Source organism: Lichenostomus cassidix, chromosome 14 (genome assembly GCF_008360975.1).
Source record: "Lichenostomus cassidix isolate B80296 chromosome 14, HeHo_3.0, whole genome shotgun sequence".
Classification (NCBI taxonomy): domain Eukaryota; kingdom Metazoa; phylum Chordata; class Aves; order Passeriformes; family Meliphagidae; genus Lichenostomus; species Lichenostomus cassidix.
The window spans coordinates 4,711,423-4,727,942 of NC_139495.1; the positions used below are offsets into that span (position 1 = coordinate 4,711,423).

At 42.8% G+C, this 16,520-nt stretch overlaps 1 protein-coding gene across 5 annotated transcripts in view; it reads left to right on the forward strand.

The window, feature by feature from the left end:
• Window positions 1-16,520, forward strand: part of MAD1L1 (mitotic arrest deficient 1 like 1) — a 340,910-nt gene that overhangs the window by 203,122 nt on the left and 121,268 nt on the right. The gene's annotated exons all lie outside the window — the stretch shown is intronic.

Consider the following 16,520-nt stretch of genomic DNA (forward strand, 5'->3'; position numbering starts at 1 on the left):
TTTAAAATAGGGAGGTGATAAATGGAGATTTCAGGTGGTTCTGGTCAATGTGACTGCAAGGGATGGAGCCATTTAAATCGAGTCTGGAATATCTATCCTTACCTCCTGCTGGTTTTCCTAAGAGGGATCTACTTATGGCTGAGAGGAACAGTGTGGTCCCATGGAGGAGCCTTCTCAGCTCTCTTCACTTGTGCTTTGCACAGGAACCACCTGCATCCTCTTCCTGCAGCTCCTCTCCCCCACACTCACTCCCTTTCTGCTGCGGTGTTTGGGATGCCTGTCACAGCTGCTCAGAGGCTGCTGCATGTCTGAGAGACCAGCCAAGGCTGAAGGTTACAAATCCCTTGCAGCATCTCCTGGCAGCCAGGTTATAGATCAGGGTTTAAGCAACCTTGGGTCCACTGTCAATCTGCATGTTCCCGTTTCCTGAAGGAGAATTGGAAAATATTTGGTCTGGTTTGACAATCAGTAAAATTTGTCTTTTAAAATGTTGGCACTAGCAGACACATCTCTCATTACTGCACTCCCCCGTTGCTCCCCTGTGTCCCTGTGTTTTTTCAGCTACTGTTCTTTCTCAAGAGCTTAGAGACTGAGCACTTGAGAGTTCACTTATAGAAAGTAATGTACAAAAATCTGGATTTTAATGCGTCTTCTGCCTTCAAGTACCTTGTTCTTCAAGAGTGCCCACTGCACTCTATTTACACATGACTGTTTCAGTGGTGATAATGCTCTAGACTAGCAGCAGCTGCCCAGATGAGGACTGGCAGTGCAGCACTGTGACTTACCCACAAGAAGAGTTGTTTTCCACCCCCAACCCTGTGTCAGGTACACTGGAAAAAATTTGTGATCTCCTGAATGCAAAGGTTGTCTGGTCTCTGTGGTAGCACAAATCCCATCCCTGATGGAAGCTCAAATCACCAACAGGGTTGTAAGCAAAAAGCCTCAGGACTCAGACTCTCTTCTTCACTCATTTATAAATATTTGATCAATTAAGCTTATTCTGGAAAAGTAAAACCTTCCACATACATGTTCAAGAGGGGCAGAGGCAGGAGAGAGAGCTCAGCAGCAGTGAGAGGAAGCTGGTGCCACAGCAGAGCTGGGGATGAGGCTGAGTTATTGACAGTGCCCAGGTCTGGCAGGCAGGAGGTGATGCCAATCCCAGCTCTGTTCTGGGTGTGACTGAGGGTGAGAAAGTGGCTTTTGTGGAGTCTGTGGATGATTTCCCTGGAACTTGGTCCCTTGTGCTGTGAAGGAGATGCTCAGGCCCTTGGCCATTGCAGTCCCTGTTGGCACAGTGTGATTTGGAGAACACAGCGGGAGGGAAACAATTCTGAAAGAAAATGGGTTTGCAGTAACAAATTTCCTTTGAGTGTCTTTTGCACCTGTCCAAGTCGACCAGATTTGGTACATTGTCAGATTCTGGCACAGTTAAGTTTGCCTTGAGTATCTCTGGTTTACTTTGGGCACAGCTGTCTGATCTTCACAGAGGTTACATGGACTGCCCAGCCCAGGAACCCAAAATTTGGTGACCATCTCACCTGGCAGAGGAGCACTCCTGGTTCTTTCCCTGGTAGTATTCAATTTTTTTTTTCCATAGGAAACTATCTCATTTAACAGCTTTTGAGAGAGGCAAACATATTTGTGTGTGGTTTAACTTAATATACAGGCTGCAGAGCTGAAGTGAAGGCACTGATCAGTTCTTACAGTTGAGATAACATTCAGAAAACAAATTAGACTTTGCGGTTGGTACAGATCCAGGCAGAATTCATAAAATTGAATAGTATTTTCAAGTTGAATGTGGACGAGCTTATTATGGATCCAGAGAAACCAGCCATGTATTGAGGAATTAGGGATATTTGTGATTTTTTTCTGAGGAGTATAGAGACACAACCATGTTATGGTCTTCTGTAGGGCTTTTGTAATGTGGGTTAGAATTGGTGGTAATGGCAAGGAGGTAGCTGGGGAGAAGTAAGCCTGAGATGAGAGGGCTGGTTTTGATCTGTTGCAGAAAACCAGTGTGCTGCTGGCTGGTGAAGCTACTTTCCCAGTGTGGCAGCTTGTGATGTTCCAGGTCTTTCCTGAGGGCAGAACCATAGATTTTTATGACTGAAGCTGTGCTTGAGCCACATGAAGAACCACAGTCATGCTGTTGTTACTGTGAGGCATGCAGGGGCAGAAATAATAGGGTATTGCACGGGGAAATTGTGCTTTTTCAGGGTGTTTGCTTCCCTGCTCCCCTTCCACTCTGCAGTCCCTCAGAGCTCAAAAGTGCTCAAAACTTGATGGCAGGCGCTGTGTTCAGAGGGCAGCTGTGGGAGATGGAGGGGGGAATGGCAGCAGGATGTGAGGTGGAAATGTGAGAAACAGTTTTTTAAAGCTTTGGCTTTAACGAAGATGAACACGTGTGCAGAATGGTTATTTTACAGAGAATGTGTACAAATGTGGTCAGGAGTGATGTAGATAGAGGTTTGTGTTTTGTGACTTGCAGAGCTTTCACATCTCAGTCCATCTTTGTTTCTCTCTTCATCCCAGAAAAGTAGTTCTAAAATCAACTTTATCCCCTTTAAATCAGGATGGAGACTCTCTGATGTAAAGCCTGGAGGTCAAGAAAGATGGCAGGTGATGAATCCTTTTGCATTCTCTGATTTTTTTGCACTCTTAATTACCAAATAACCCTTGTAATTTTCCAATGGGATGGATTACATCTGTATGGATCAGCATCCATGTGTTCAAGTTGTCATTAAGACTGTGAAAAAGACATTTCCTTCAGGGAAAAAAAGCACAATCTCATTGGTTGGGTCTTAAGTGTCATCCTGATTTTCCATCACCTGAGGATTTGATCAGCCCTGCCACTCTGGAATATTGAAATGAGCATAGATTTGAAAGTATTTTTATATTTAGAAGCATTGATTCTAATATAATTTCTCTACAAATTAAAACTCTCCTTGAAAAAGATTAAACTGTCAGTGATAACATCTAAGTTCTTGTTATGTCTAAGAGGAATAAATGCTGAAGTTACAGAATTGTCTGGAGGCTTATAAAGTAAGAGGGGGAATTAATGATATGAGAGAGAATGGATAAAAGTATTGGATAACACTTTTTTTGAATTGGAGGAAGTGGAATAAGTTGAATTAAGAGGTTTATGGCCAAAAAGAATACCCATTAGTCTGATAAAACACAAAAATACAGTTTTAAGAGAAATCTGCCCAGTGACTTGTGGTTGCTCCATAGACTCTTTTTAATAAGATATCAAATATTGATTTAAAGATGCTAAGTAACAGACAATGTATTGGTTTCCCTGGTTAGCCATCCCTATTAAAAATATATATTATTTCCATTTCATTGGCTTCACCATGAAGCGAAGCTATCTGGTTCTCTCTATGCTTTTGTTTGCTACATTAAAGAACCATTTAGTGTCACATTTCCACTGAAAACCCAGATCAAATTGCTTCTGCCTTCTCCATGGCGAATGAACAGTTTGATTTCCATTAATTTCTCAGTGGAAGATGTTTTTTTTTTCAGACCATGAATCATTCATGGGAATCTTCTCACCACTTTCCTTAATTTCCAACACCACCCTGATGCCTGCACACCTCACCTGGGTGTGTTATTCCTGTAGGGGTCTCATCAGTGCTGCCTTCAGAGACAATATTGTTTCTTTAGTCTTTCCTACTCAATGATACGTAAAGATCCTTGCTGTTCCTTGCTTTTTTTCCTCCCCACAGCATTAAATTAGAGGTAACCCTTAGTTATTAACTGTGGCCTCCTCACAGACATTGCCTTCCAGAAAGTACCTGCTGTGTTATGTACCTGAGACTGTTCTGCTCTCTGGGATGTCTCACGGTGCATTTGAATTCACAGGGAATGATTGTGCCCAGCACAATCAGATTTCTGAGCTATCTTTGTGGGCTTTATTGTTTGCTACAATTCTGCCTTTGTGTTATCTGCATATTTTAGTAAGGTTTTTATTATTTTCTTATGTATCTTAGAGAATGTGAGCTGCATACGATCGGCCAAAAAAGCAATTCTTGGTGGAAATAAAAGGGAAATGTCACTATTAGTTCATCAGCTTTTGGGCCATTTTAAAACTGCCATAGTCTGATTTTGCATCATGCTGGTTTTAAAAGGAAATGCGATTTTGATACCGAGGCAAATATATTACAGAATTCCTATTCTGTTATGCCAACACAGTTATCTTAGTTAACTAGACTTGAAATCTCTTCAAGTCTGTTTGACAAGACCTGTTTTCCATGAAATTGTGTTACTTGCTTTTTCTGATCTTTCCTTCTAATGGAGTTATGTATCAGCCCTGTCTTGTGAGTTAAGGAGATTCAGTTTGCTGCATTCTGGAAGCTTCATGAAAAGTGAACAAGGCAGCAGATAACTCGATCTGTATGAGGCGAGCTGGTTAATCTCATTTTTCAGTCTTCACAGTCTATTCACCAGCCTGTGCTGTCTCATTCCGACTGCAGTAAAACGTGCAGATCAATACTGCCAATGGGTGATTAGCAATTTGCAAACTCCACTAAGTGAATGCATCCGAGTCAAGGCTTGAAGTTGGAGAAGAAAGTGGAGGAGGAGTGATTGAGTGGGCTGAAATAATGAAAACGGATATTTCCTCTCGAGTGAAATGTAAGCATTGTTGAGCTCTGTTAAGCAAGAGGATGGCAGAGATTTGTACTCCTTTCACAGTGATTACAGAAAATAATAATATTTTTTTTTCTGAAATTTCTGACATCAAATGTGCTTTTCCCTTATCACCCCTCTTGATCTTTTTTTTTCATCTGCTGTTGACCTACTGGAGGATAAAGATGTCTAAATTTATGCAACCGAGATTTTTATCGTTGTTCTTGAGGCCACTTTTTGCTGGTTCTGTCACATGAATTCCAAGGTGCTTGCCTACTACTCAGTCTCAGCTTCAGGCAGAAACTCCCTGATTTCTGTCAGTATATTCCATACCAAAGACAATTTTGGGGCTGTGCTCATGAAAATGACTCAGAATAAATGCCTTTAGCTCCCTCGGAGACTCTGTGTACCTCCAAAGAGTACAGCTGAAGTAGCAGTAATTTTAAGGTATTAAAAGTGCATTAAAAACAAAACAGTGACTGAAATATGGAAAAGGACCAGGTAATTGCTTCAAGGAAGGCAAATTGCATTCTCCATAGCAAATGTGGTCTGACCCCTGAAAGTCAGGCTGATTGTGTGCTGCAAGATGCCATCTGAAAATCTGTGGTTAGAGGAGTACAGGAAAGCTCTCTTTCAGGTTTGCTCAAGGGAAGTTGAAAAGATTCCTTCTCAACTGCAGCCAGGCTGTGTTTCCAAGTTATGCATGTGTTGTCTAATTAAAACTTAATGGGAAAGAAATACCTACTGCAGTGCAGGAGCATGTTGTGGTAGCTGTAGTGGAAGGCTGAGCTGCCCTCTCCTTCCTGGGTTGTTAAACGAAGGATGGAGAACTGGGTTCTCCCTAAGAAACACTAGAAAAGTAGAATTTCTCCTCATTCACTATTTTCTTTTGTAAAAATGCTGTGATATATGTTGGCAGTGACGAAAGTGATGATAAAAATCAAAGCCTGAGCTTTATACAGCAGGAAGTACTGTGTTTTGAATGAGGTTTTGTAGGGTCTTTCTTAACAGTGTAGAGATTGACCTGGCTGTCATAATTCTGGAAAAACCTGGCAGTAAAATTTAAAATCATTGCCCCTTCACATCTCTGTGCAAAATGTGCTGGTTGCTCTCCAGTCCATTAGCACAGTGACGTAAAACTGGTGAAATAAAATCAGTCTGGAGACAGGACAGTTGTATTTCAGACCATTAAGTCATGCAGTGTTATTCGGACAGTTTTGTGTCTACCAAATATATTTCAAGGTAGATTCAAATTGGGTTTGGCTCAACTTTGCAGCAGTCTGAGATTGAATAAGGAAAATGTGCTGGGAGTGAAGTGGTGTAAGTCAGGTTTAGCATGTTTGACAGACACATTTTGCTAATGGGTTGGAGATCCCAGTGTGACTTTTTAAGTATTTTCCTGTATCTTTGGTTCAAATTGCATTTACTTGAAAAGGCATGAATAGTAATTGAAGCTTTGCAGGCAACCAAGAAGTATTTTCCCCCAGGGAAAGCCAAGAAGGTATATTTAAGCAGATGGTTGTTCTGATGTAAGTCCCCATGTAAACAGTCTTACCCAGCACATGTGGTATAAAATGTTGGATGAAATGTTGAGGGATGTAGAGAGGCAGCTGAAATTGTGAAAGCTGTTCTCTTGCCAGAGGTGTTTTTCTCTTTGTCATAGGAATAGAAGGGTTTGAACTGAAACTTTGCTCCATTGCCAAGGCTCAGGTGGATCCTTTGTGCCATCTGTGGATTGCTGCTCCTTCTCTCCCCTCTGCTTCATCTTACCCTGTGATGTTACAGCTTGAAATTCCCCTTCTCAGCCCAGGAATTTATTCCTGCATGGAGACTTGCTGGCTCTCATCACTACAATGGGTAAAGCAAAACCAAGTTACCAGCTCTTGCTTTCTCAGGCCGTATGTAACTAGTGAGGGTATTGATTTAGTTTTGATGTGATGTAGTTTATAAATATGCATGAGGATTTAGGGTTATTTAACTGTGCTTTTTAATTCTCCTTGCATTGCTGACTCTTCTAGTTGAGGGTTTCTTTGTATGCACAGCAACCTCTTTCCATGACAGCCCTGTTCTCACTGCCTGGGACATCTCTAATGTTTGTTAATCCCAAGTCTGTAGAAACTCTTAATATTCAAGGAATAAAAGGAGACAAATTGATGCCCTTCTATGTAGGGACTGAGGGAGAAGAGTCCAGCTCCCCAAGGAGCTGGGTGAGGAAACCCAGGGCTAAAAGGTAATCATCACAACGTAGGGAGAAGGAAAAGGATGGAGGAGGCCTTTTGCACACTCCTGGAGAAGGGGAAAAGAGCTCTTTTCATCAGGGATCCTACAACTTGCTTAAATAAAAAAAAAATTAACCTGATCAAATGGTGAAAAGGGAGGGAAAACCAAACATTTGTCTATTTGCCCTGAGGAGATAGAAGAGAATGTACCATCTGAATCGATATTTGGATGTTTTAGACACTCGGGTCTCTTACTTGAGAAAGAGCAGAGCAAACAGAAGAGGGTTCTGCCTGCTCAACACATCTAAGGGAACCTGCAGTGAGTCCTGATGGTGAATAATGTTGGTAACTACATGGATAAAAGGATGGTATGTTCATGGATACATGCTTTCCTGAGCTGTTGAAAGCTTTCTCACTTTTCCTTCTACCCAATTACCCATTACTAGAGGAATTCCTCCTGTACCTGCCTGGACATTGAGGTGATATGGGGGAAGATAAGCTGTCCCCAGGGGCAAGACAACCACCACATCACTGTGAAGTGACTGTGGCAAAAGGAATAAAACCTGGCAGCTCTGCTGTAGCTGCTCTTCCCCTCGGTATGCTGCAGGGACATGTTTTGTTTTCCTCCTTTTCCCTGCCTGCTTGGCCACAGCAGAAGGCATGTGGGAGGCGATAACCCCTCGCAGGGAGAGGCTGCACTGGAGCTTGTTTAACCTGCAACACATTTGCTGTAAAACCCACTCAGACACTGCCCAGCTGCTCGAGGAGACTGTCAGAAATGAATCCTCCAAACCATCGGCGTCTGTCACAGTTTCTGTGTGATGGGAAAGGGAACTTGACTTGCTCTTTGAGTGGAAATGCTTCCAGCTTGAGGCAGGGAAGCTGTTAATGGTGGTGGGTTAGCTCAGGGGTGCAGCCAAGGCTGAGGGTGCTCATTCATTCATTCATTCATTCAAACACAGTGGGTTTGCTTTGTACCCTGCCAGGCTGGAATTAGACATGCAAGGACATATAATAGCACTTTTATATGCATTGAATTACAGATTCAAAACGTCCTTGTGCACTTAAGGCCTTTAGGAGATTCAGCATTGCTGCTAAGGCTGTTGTAGGTGACCTGAGCATCCAACCTGTGCCGTGTGTTTGCTGCACAAATACACAGTGTGACTGACAGCTCTTCTTGTCACTTATTTTTCAGGCTTTTATATGCTCAGATGAACTTTGATGCTTCCGTGAAGGCTTTTACATAATATTTAATTATGCATCTTTCTTTTTATATCAGATAGTATCTTAAAAAAATACCCGTAGAGGTTTTACTTTTTGCTAATGAGATCCATTAACTGGAAAATCCTATTACATTGCAGTTTCACTCTGCTTTATAAAGTCTTGAAAGTAGGACCTTTGCTGTCATACTTCATTCTGACTCTTCCCTTCCTGGCTGGATATTGAGGGTCCTGGTCTAGCACAGCCAATTCGTGTTGCTTCTCTCCTCTCAGATCTCCCCTTCAAATTCCATCTGAATTCATTCCAAAGTAGAGCTTTACCAGGAAACACAAAATTATGGATTAAAGTAAGATTTATAGAGCATTGTCAGGAGGGAAAGTGGTTGAATATCTGGAGTGAATACCACAGAAAAAAACTCATCTCAAGTGTCTTCTGTCTTTCTGGTCTACTGAACAGTAACTGGATGTGCATGTTGCAGAATAAGAAACAGAGCGGCAAAGAAGTAGTTAAAGTTTTTGGTAAACTCTGTGTACTTCTCTTGTAAACCTAGATTTGGTCTGACACCTTTCAACAATATTCTCAACCAAAGTTACTTCATTTGTATGGCAAAGTTGATAGAATGTTTTTTTTGAAATTCAGATCTGTGAGAGCCAGCATTTCTCACCATATAAAGTTAAGACTTATCTCTGAAAAAGAATTTTTATAACTCGTACTATAAGCTCTTTGGGGCTGTTTTCAGAACCTATGTGCTTTTTATTTTCAGTGTCTTTATCAGAGGTTTTTGAACCAGCACAGGTCTCCTCTGCACGCCACTAGACTGTAAATAACAGCAACTTTTTATGGACTTTGTTCTCAGGAAAGACAGGAATCCTTGACTTGAAAAGCCTAGTGTAGAAACCCTGGAATTCAAGTCTCTAGGTGGTAACAAACCATCCTAGAGCAGACTATGATTTTCTTCCATTTCAATAAAAGGAAGAACAGCAATTGAAAAGGACAGTGAATGTTTGAATGAATTTTTCCTTTTAGATTCCCAGCTTCATGCCATTCCATGTCTCTCTGTCCTGACTCTTAACCTTCTTGTCACGTTTGTTTGCATCCCAGACCTCATCTGAATGCCTCACTCAATGCAAATTACAGTCTTGCATCCTCGAGGGAGTAACACATTTGAAAGAGGTATAGAAAACAGATCTCCTTTTAAAACTGTACCTGAAGGGCTTCAGCACCACTGCTCAGACATTTTATTTTATTACTCCTATTGTAGCAGTGTCCAAAATGTGTTACATGTTGTAGCCAAAGATACGGTCTGGTGTTAGAGCAGTGTGATTAGGGTGATTAGAGCTGTTTTGTCTGTGGCACAGCCTAACTCCAACCACCTCCCTGTCTCATTGCTAATTTGCTGTAGATGCAGCAGTGAAAGAGGCCATAGGGAGGAATATCAATGAGTGTGGATATTGTGGAGGCTCTGCTCGGGAAGGAAGGAAAAAACCCCTGTGGAAGCCTCTACAGGGCTGATGAAGGTGCTGGAGGTGGCATTGCTGATGGAGTGGGGAAGGTGATGTGGGATTTCTCACTGCACATGAGGGCAAGGGTGTGGAATCTGTTGTGCTGGTGGAGTTTCTGGGGATGAAGAGGTGTAACTCAGGCTAGCACAGATTGTCTTCAGTGTTCTGGAAATGACTCACGTGGGTGTTCAGGAGGCCAGAGGGGAAAGATTGCCTGAATCCAAGTGTATGGACAAGAGGTCACATCACCTGGGCAAGGGGAAAGATTTTCCTGGTTTGCAGAAGAAGTAGCAGGTGTTGGACTAAGAACTGGCTAAGAGAAGGATGGAAAGGTTGCCCAAGTGAATTTCTGCTGCCAGGTTTCAGTGTTGTGTGTGTGTGCAGATGCACACAAAAAAAAAAAAGACAGAGAGAGAAAAAAGGTAGGGAAGCGGCATGAGACCTGGTGGGAACAAATGAGCCTTTTCCCAATATCCAGCACCTTCTGTTTTCCCTTTTTCCCCCCCAGCTGTTTCTGATTTCAAGCATGCACATACTGGCAGAGCTACGAGGAGCAGGTGGTGGTTGTTGCTTGTTTGTTAGTTTGCTTTGTCTCATCTTTGCAATCCATTTTTGTTAATACAGCTCCTGTTCCAGAGGCTTTAAAGATCCCTTGGTGTAGTTATCTTGTGTGACAGAGGGAGCTGGGGTGGGTGAGCGTGCTGTGCTTTGTGCACTGGCTACAGAGGGAATTCTTTGGGATGCAGTTTACTTTGGGTATTACTCTAATCACTTTAACAAGCCTGAGCAAAGAAACAAAAAGAACAAAACCAAGACACAGAATTTCCATTAAAATGGCATTTCCTGAGGTAGGATTAAGCTTTCCGAGGCTGCCTTGTACTGGGTACAGAAATGCCTCCAATAGCCTTTCGTATGAGAGAGTTGAGTAACCATTTTTTTTTTTTTTTTTAAAGCTGTTTAAGTTAAAATTTGGGTAGATCAGGAGAAGCTTTTTACCTGAATGGCTGTGCAGGCTGTAGTTAATAAGCTGCTGCAGCAAGAGCTGTATTTATTGGGGACCTTGCATGTGCCTTTCAGGTGATAAATTCCAATTTTGCCTTCCCGCTGTTTTTTTGTTCTCCATCTTTGAGTGAAATTTCCGACGGGTATTGATGCAGGACTAACAGCAGACAATTCTTGACATAAATGCTGAGCCATTAACTGTTAGCTGAAGATAAACACGTTCAAAGACTGCTTCTAATGATATGTGACTTCTCTGCTTTCATAACTCGGTGGAAGCACCAGGGTGTTCATTAGCTGTGTGCAAAGCCCGTGTGGCTGTGTTTACCCACAAATACCACATGTTTGCAGGAAAGCCAAACTGGGAGTCCAGAAACCTGAAGTTTGAGTTATGTAAAGGATCAGGAGGAGGCACTGAATCCCAAGATTAAATGTGCAGGTCCCCAAAAGCAGTGTGAGCTCTTCTAGCATCAGAAACCTGGATTTTGCAAGAATTCAGTAGCTGGAGCCCGATACAGTGAAAGACTAGCCAGAGACCTTGGGTAGCATTTTGTCACATTTTGTCCTATCTTTGGAGGATTCAGGATGTGCCACCTCTGTTTCAGTCCAGGATGTACCAAAGTGTCCCACCAGGCTGTGCCAGCAGTGAAGCATCCTCTGCTCCAGAGTTCAAAAGTTCTGTTTTGGACATTGACCACCTGCATATACCCAATTACCTGCTGAGTGCTCATGTTTACAGTTTAAGTTACTCTTTTGCCTACAAGAGGTAGTAAATGAAAGCAAGAGCGTTCCCTGGCCAGTTGGATGCTTTTCAAACACATTTCTTCCACCATCCCCCCAGCTGATGCTTTATGTTTTATATCTGTACATAAGAAACTTTCCCATCTGTCTCCTACAGCTAGATGCAGTCTTTATTTCAAATAGTCTTCCAAGGTAGCTACTGACCCATTTAAAGCTGATATAATCTACTAAGCTCCTTAAATCATTTCTATTTAAGTTCTCCAGTACTGAATAACATGTCCCAGTCCAGAAACCTTGGAGATTTCTCTCTTAAGAAGTCAGCATGGGAAGAAATTCCTCAGCTCAGGAGGCAGCAGTGTGTGCTGCTCATGTTTGGGTGGCTCTCACTCTGTAGAAGTCGTGTGAGGAGGAAATGGTCCTTTCCTTGAAGAGCTTCCAATTGCCAGCCTTTTCTCAGCAGGGCCAAGCACAAGCTGTTGTATTGCCAGCCAGCAGCGATTAAGCTCAGCTGTCCATATGCTCCACCAGAATTTATTGTGCTGCTCAGAAATCACAATCTTTTAAGGCTGATAGATACCAAGACTAGGAAAAAATGAGGTACTTAAGTGCGTGTCAGCCCCATCTACGGGTTTTGATGATTTTGCTTGCCAAAGCATTAAACAGAAGGAGCTTGTGAGGATGTGAAGTCAGCTGAAAATCCTTCACAGTGCCTGCTGGCATTGTATCCTGACAGTCACTGCCTTTTTTTGGGAGGTATGGACTTCTTTAATTTCATTAGCAAAGTTAGATAAACATGTTCACACCAATGGAGACTATTCCCTTTGCTACCAGCTCTACCTTCTGATCAGAAATACCTGCAGCAGATGAATACACCTTGAATGGAGTTGTTAAGCGCTGAATGTTTCATCAAATGTAAAGTGGTCCACATGGTTTTAAGTGCTTTATTCTTACCTGTGTGCCTGTGAAAGTGAGTGGAGTAGGGAGAAAAGCTTTTATAGCTCCTGGAAAAAGACATCGCTGAACTGGGACTGTGAAGCTTTCAAACAACCAGGAGGAGAGATGCCAAAATAAGTTCATCCCTTTTCAAGGTGCTGTCACTGGCAGCTTTCATTGTTCTTCTAAACAACTCCTCTTCTAAAGGAAAAGTTTCTGTTTTTCAGAGATTAAAGCAGTCCTGTCTTCATTCATTGCTTTGGCACTTGACTGATTCTTCCCTAATGGGCAGATTACTTAGGAAGTTTTTGAGCTGTAATTTCACCACGTAGACCAACATGCTGACTGTTTGACAATAATACAGTTTTAAAAAATGACACATAGCATCAGCACAATTATCTCCCCGGGGTGGTTTTTTTTCAAGCTGGAAGATGGAAGTGAGAAGGGAGGCAGCAGCATCTGACTTGAGCTTGTACCTTGGCTCTAGATGACAAATTGGCCCTGTTGCAAATTCTTTTTTCCATAGTCTTTTGTCAGAAAGTTTATTGATAGCCAGACTCTTACTAAATAGTTCTGCCAGAGTGTGCTTGGAACATACTGCATTAAGCCAATATTTGTGTGTGGCATCTGCAGTGTGTCTCTCCCATGGTGACTGCGCAGTTGGGACAGCAGCAGTGGGGTGGGAGAGTCTCCCCTGTGCATACCCTGGAGCATATGTCTGGAAGGCTGAGGATAATGCATCAAAACAATGTTATTTCACAAATTGTAGAGCACATTAACACGTGGAATCAACAAATCATCTCTATAAAATGTCCAGTACCCTTCTGAGATTAAAAAAAGAAATGGTTTTGCTGCCTTAGTATCAAATCAGCTAGTTAACATCTTGCTTTCCAGGAATGAGGAATTCACTTTTTTAAGTGCCAACCTGGCTTGGTTGCAATCAATCAAGGTATTTATGGCTTCCCCCAAAACTGAAGCTCAGTGTACATTTTTCTGACAAATCTGAATTACTTGTTCAGTGTTATTCCTCAAAAGAAGAATCAATGAACGCCAGCAGTTCTCTCTAGTCCAAGTCATTTACTCTTCAGAATCTCTACAATTTCCAGTTTTTAAGGTATTGGGGGAAACAGAGGTAAAGAGGGGATGCTGCTGAGAAACTGGCAGCAATGTGTTATCTTTGCTCTCTGAGGCACTGGCCATAATGTGCTGATGAGCAAAACAAGCTGAATGAGCCAGGGATGGGAAAGCTTTCCAACAGAGCTCTGTAGGTCATACATCGATTGCATCCCCCAAAAGTCTCATATTTCTAGAGAAAGGCACCATGAGCTTAAGTGGATTTGGTCAAACCTCACATTCAGGCCAAGTTTCCAAACCTGCAGCACGATTTTCACGCTTCCTGGAGAAACTAGGGATACATTACCATTTGTTACAGGATGCTTTTTAACTCTGTTAAGCAATACTTCCTTACATGTGTTAGTCCAGCACAGAAGCAGCATCTGGAGCTGTGCCTGGGCAGCTGTTTGGGGAGTCCCAGCTCCTGTTCAGGGAACCTGGCTGTCTCTTCTGTGCCTGCCTTTCACATGCCACTGTTTGGTCTTCCTCTTCAGTCTCCCAAGATTAGTAATGATTTTCTAAATGGGCAAATCTGGTTTAGGTCTTCTCTCCCAGTGCCTGAAACACTACTTTCCAGGCTTCTGCTGCACGACTGAAAGGACAAAATTATGATCAGTAAGACTAATTTATTGTAAGGGGAAGTGCAGTTGACAGAGAAAAACAGCAATTTACATTTTCCAGAGCTAAAGGGATTCCAGGAAGATGTTTGCTTTCTTCAGTCCCTGGTTTCCTACCAGCATTAGCGTTTCATGTCTTTCAAACGCTAGTGAGGTTTTAATACTGCTCAGCTGTCTGTTGTATTTAACAGTTTCCAGCCATGATTCTTCATAGAACCAACTCTGAACCACTCATTTTCATGACACAAGTCACTCCCAACCTTCAGAAATTTGGGAAAACGATCCAAGTTGTGATGCTGTTTTGACTTTCTGTATTACCTTCACATGAGACCCATCCCTTTCATCAGCCACTGCCTCTGGTCTGCACTGTTTCCATGGAAAGCTTCCTGCATTTATTTCAAACTCCAGAGAGTGCCAGCAAATTTCCTGGAGACTTAAGCAACTTTCTGCTTGTACGACTGAGAGGTAGCAGCATGGTCTGGTGGTGAGGAGGGGCAGCTCTGAAGATGTGTTTTGTTTTCTGCCACAGTGCTGCTGAGGAGTGTGAAACTGGAGACTTCATCTTTCCATGCTTGCACTCCCCTCACATACTGCATCTTCAGGCTTTGTTGTCTGCTTTTTGGGCTTTAGGTGGTAGCTCCCTGTGGGGGTTTGTACAGGACCTGGCATGCTGGGATCCCTGTCTCACTTGGCTTCTTTTAGGCATTGCTGTAATATAAACCAGCTGCACTAATATTTTAGCTGTAGGGAGAAATGTACTGGTTTGATGTGTGCTGTGTAGAAGAAAGAGAAAGCTACTGCCCCTAGCCCAAAAGTGTGAGTAGCATAGCAAATATGTTAGTGATCTCCCAGAAATGTTAAATGAAGTGGATTCTGCCACTGCCTTTGTTGCACTGTGGGCTTTTAAGAGCTTCTCTTGTCTTAGTGAAGCTGCAGACTGATGTGCTGAGGAGAGCTGGTGAACCCTGAAAATCAGGCTGAGTCCTGGTGATGAGTTTTAGAGCATGATTTTTCAAGGGGGGCATGTTATGAAAGGAGAGGATAAATGGTCTGAAAGATCTGTAAGAGCCAAAGCACTGCAGCTTCATGGCAGGGCTTTATAGAAAAGCCAGATAGATGATGGAAAAGAGTAAATAGCCTGCAGAATAACCAGCCTGGTGCAGTGTGGGTCACAGCAGCCCCAGCAGGGAGGGAGCAGCAATCTTCAGGGTTGCATGGCTTTCCTCACACAGGGATGCTGCTGCTGTGTCTGCAGCAATGGTGATCCCTGCACTGGAGCTGCAGTGGTGCTGGCAGCTAGGATGAGGAGCTGTGAGCTCTGCCTGACCTTGGCAAGGCAGACAGGGCCAGAGCCCTTCCCAGCTGGTCAGAGCCAGCAGCTGCCCAGGGAGAACTGAGATTCACAGCTGACACTGGAGCATCCTTTTGCCAGCCAGAGTAAACCCTGATGCAAACTGTGGAGTCAAATCTCTTCCCTTGAAAGACAAACACGAGAGTGAGGAGTGCCCTGACCTGTCTGGAGGAGTCCTGAAGTGCAAATAGCACAAGGAGGTGGAGAGCTGGGGGCAGAAGCAGGTTTGTAAATGCCAGTGTTTGCTGGGGAGAACACATTCAGTAAGTTGGTGTTGCAGCTGTTTTCATTCTCCTTCTGACATCTCCGAGGTGCTGCTGGTGTCCTTCAGGTCTCACCTGAATTTCTCTTGGCCAAGAGAATTTCTCTTGACCCATTTTTGAAGCAGTTTGGTGTCTGCTGCCAGGCTCTGGGGCAGTGAGTTTCAGCAGTTCACTGCCTGCTGAGGAGCTTCATAGTATGTGAATAGAGAGTATTTTCAATAAAAGATGTTTGGGAATGGGATCTTCTGGGGTCTCTTGCCAGCAATGACCAGCAATGCAGGATGAAGTCTCTCAGTCTCTGCTCTGGTTTGCATGGAAAAAAACGCCAAATAAAGTTCTAGCACGTCTTTAATGGAAATGAAATGACAAAATTGGGATAATACTTACCTCATGCTGCTCTTGAGGGTTAATTAATGTTTACAAAATCACTTTAGGTCCCGAGATTTAATTGAAGGAAAAATATTACCATATAAAATAGCTTTTTATGCAGGCACTGCTATAGGGTTTCAGCTGGGCAGAGTGCCGTGGCAGCCAGCGTTAGCACATGTTTTACTACATTTATGGTTGTGAGGCTTCCTGTTGTTTATATGAAAATTGTCTCTCTGAAATCACAAATGAAACATCAGTGTTTTCCTCTCACTTTGAAAGAATATTAATTTGCCATCTTAGGACTTGACTGAGGATTTAAACTGCTGTAAATACAACTGTCCTTTGAGAAAAAGAATGGAATATCTGATCCCTTGCTTGGGACAAGCTGATGCAACTTGCTAATGACTCCACCTTTGGCTCCCATGGATGTTGCTGGCTCATGTGAGCAATAAATCAGGCTGGTACTGGGTGTCCTGCTGTAGTTTAAGGGTGTATTTGGGTGTTCGTTATAATCTCCTGCAATCAAGAGACTTTAAATACAGCTATGAAACTTCATTTCTGGAGTT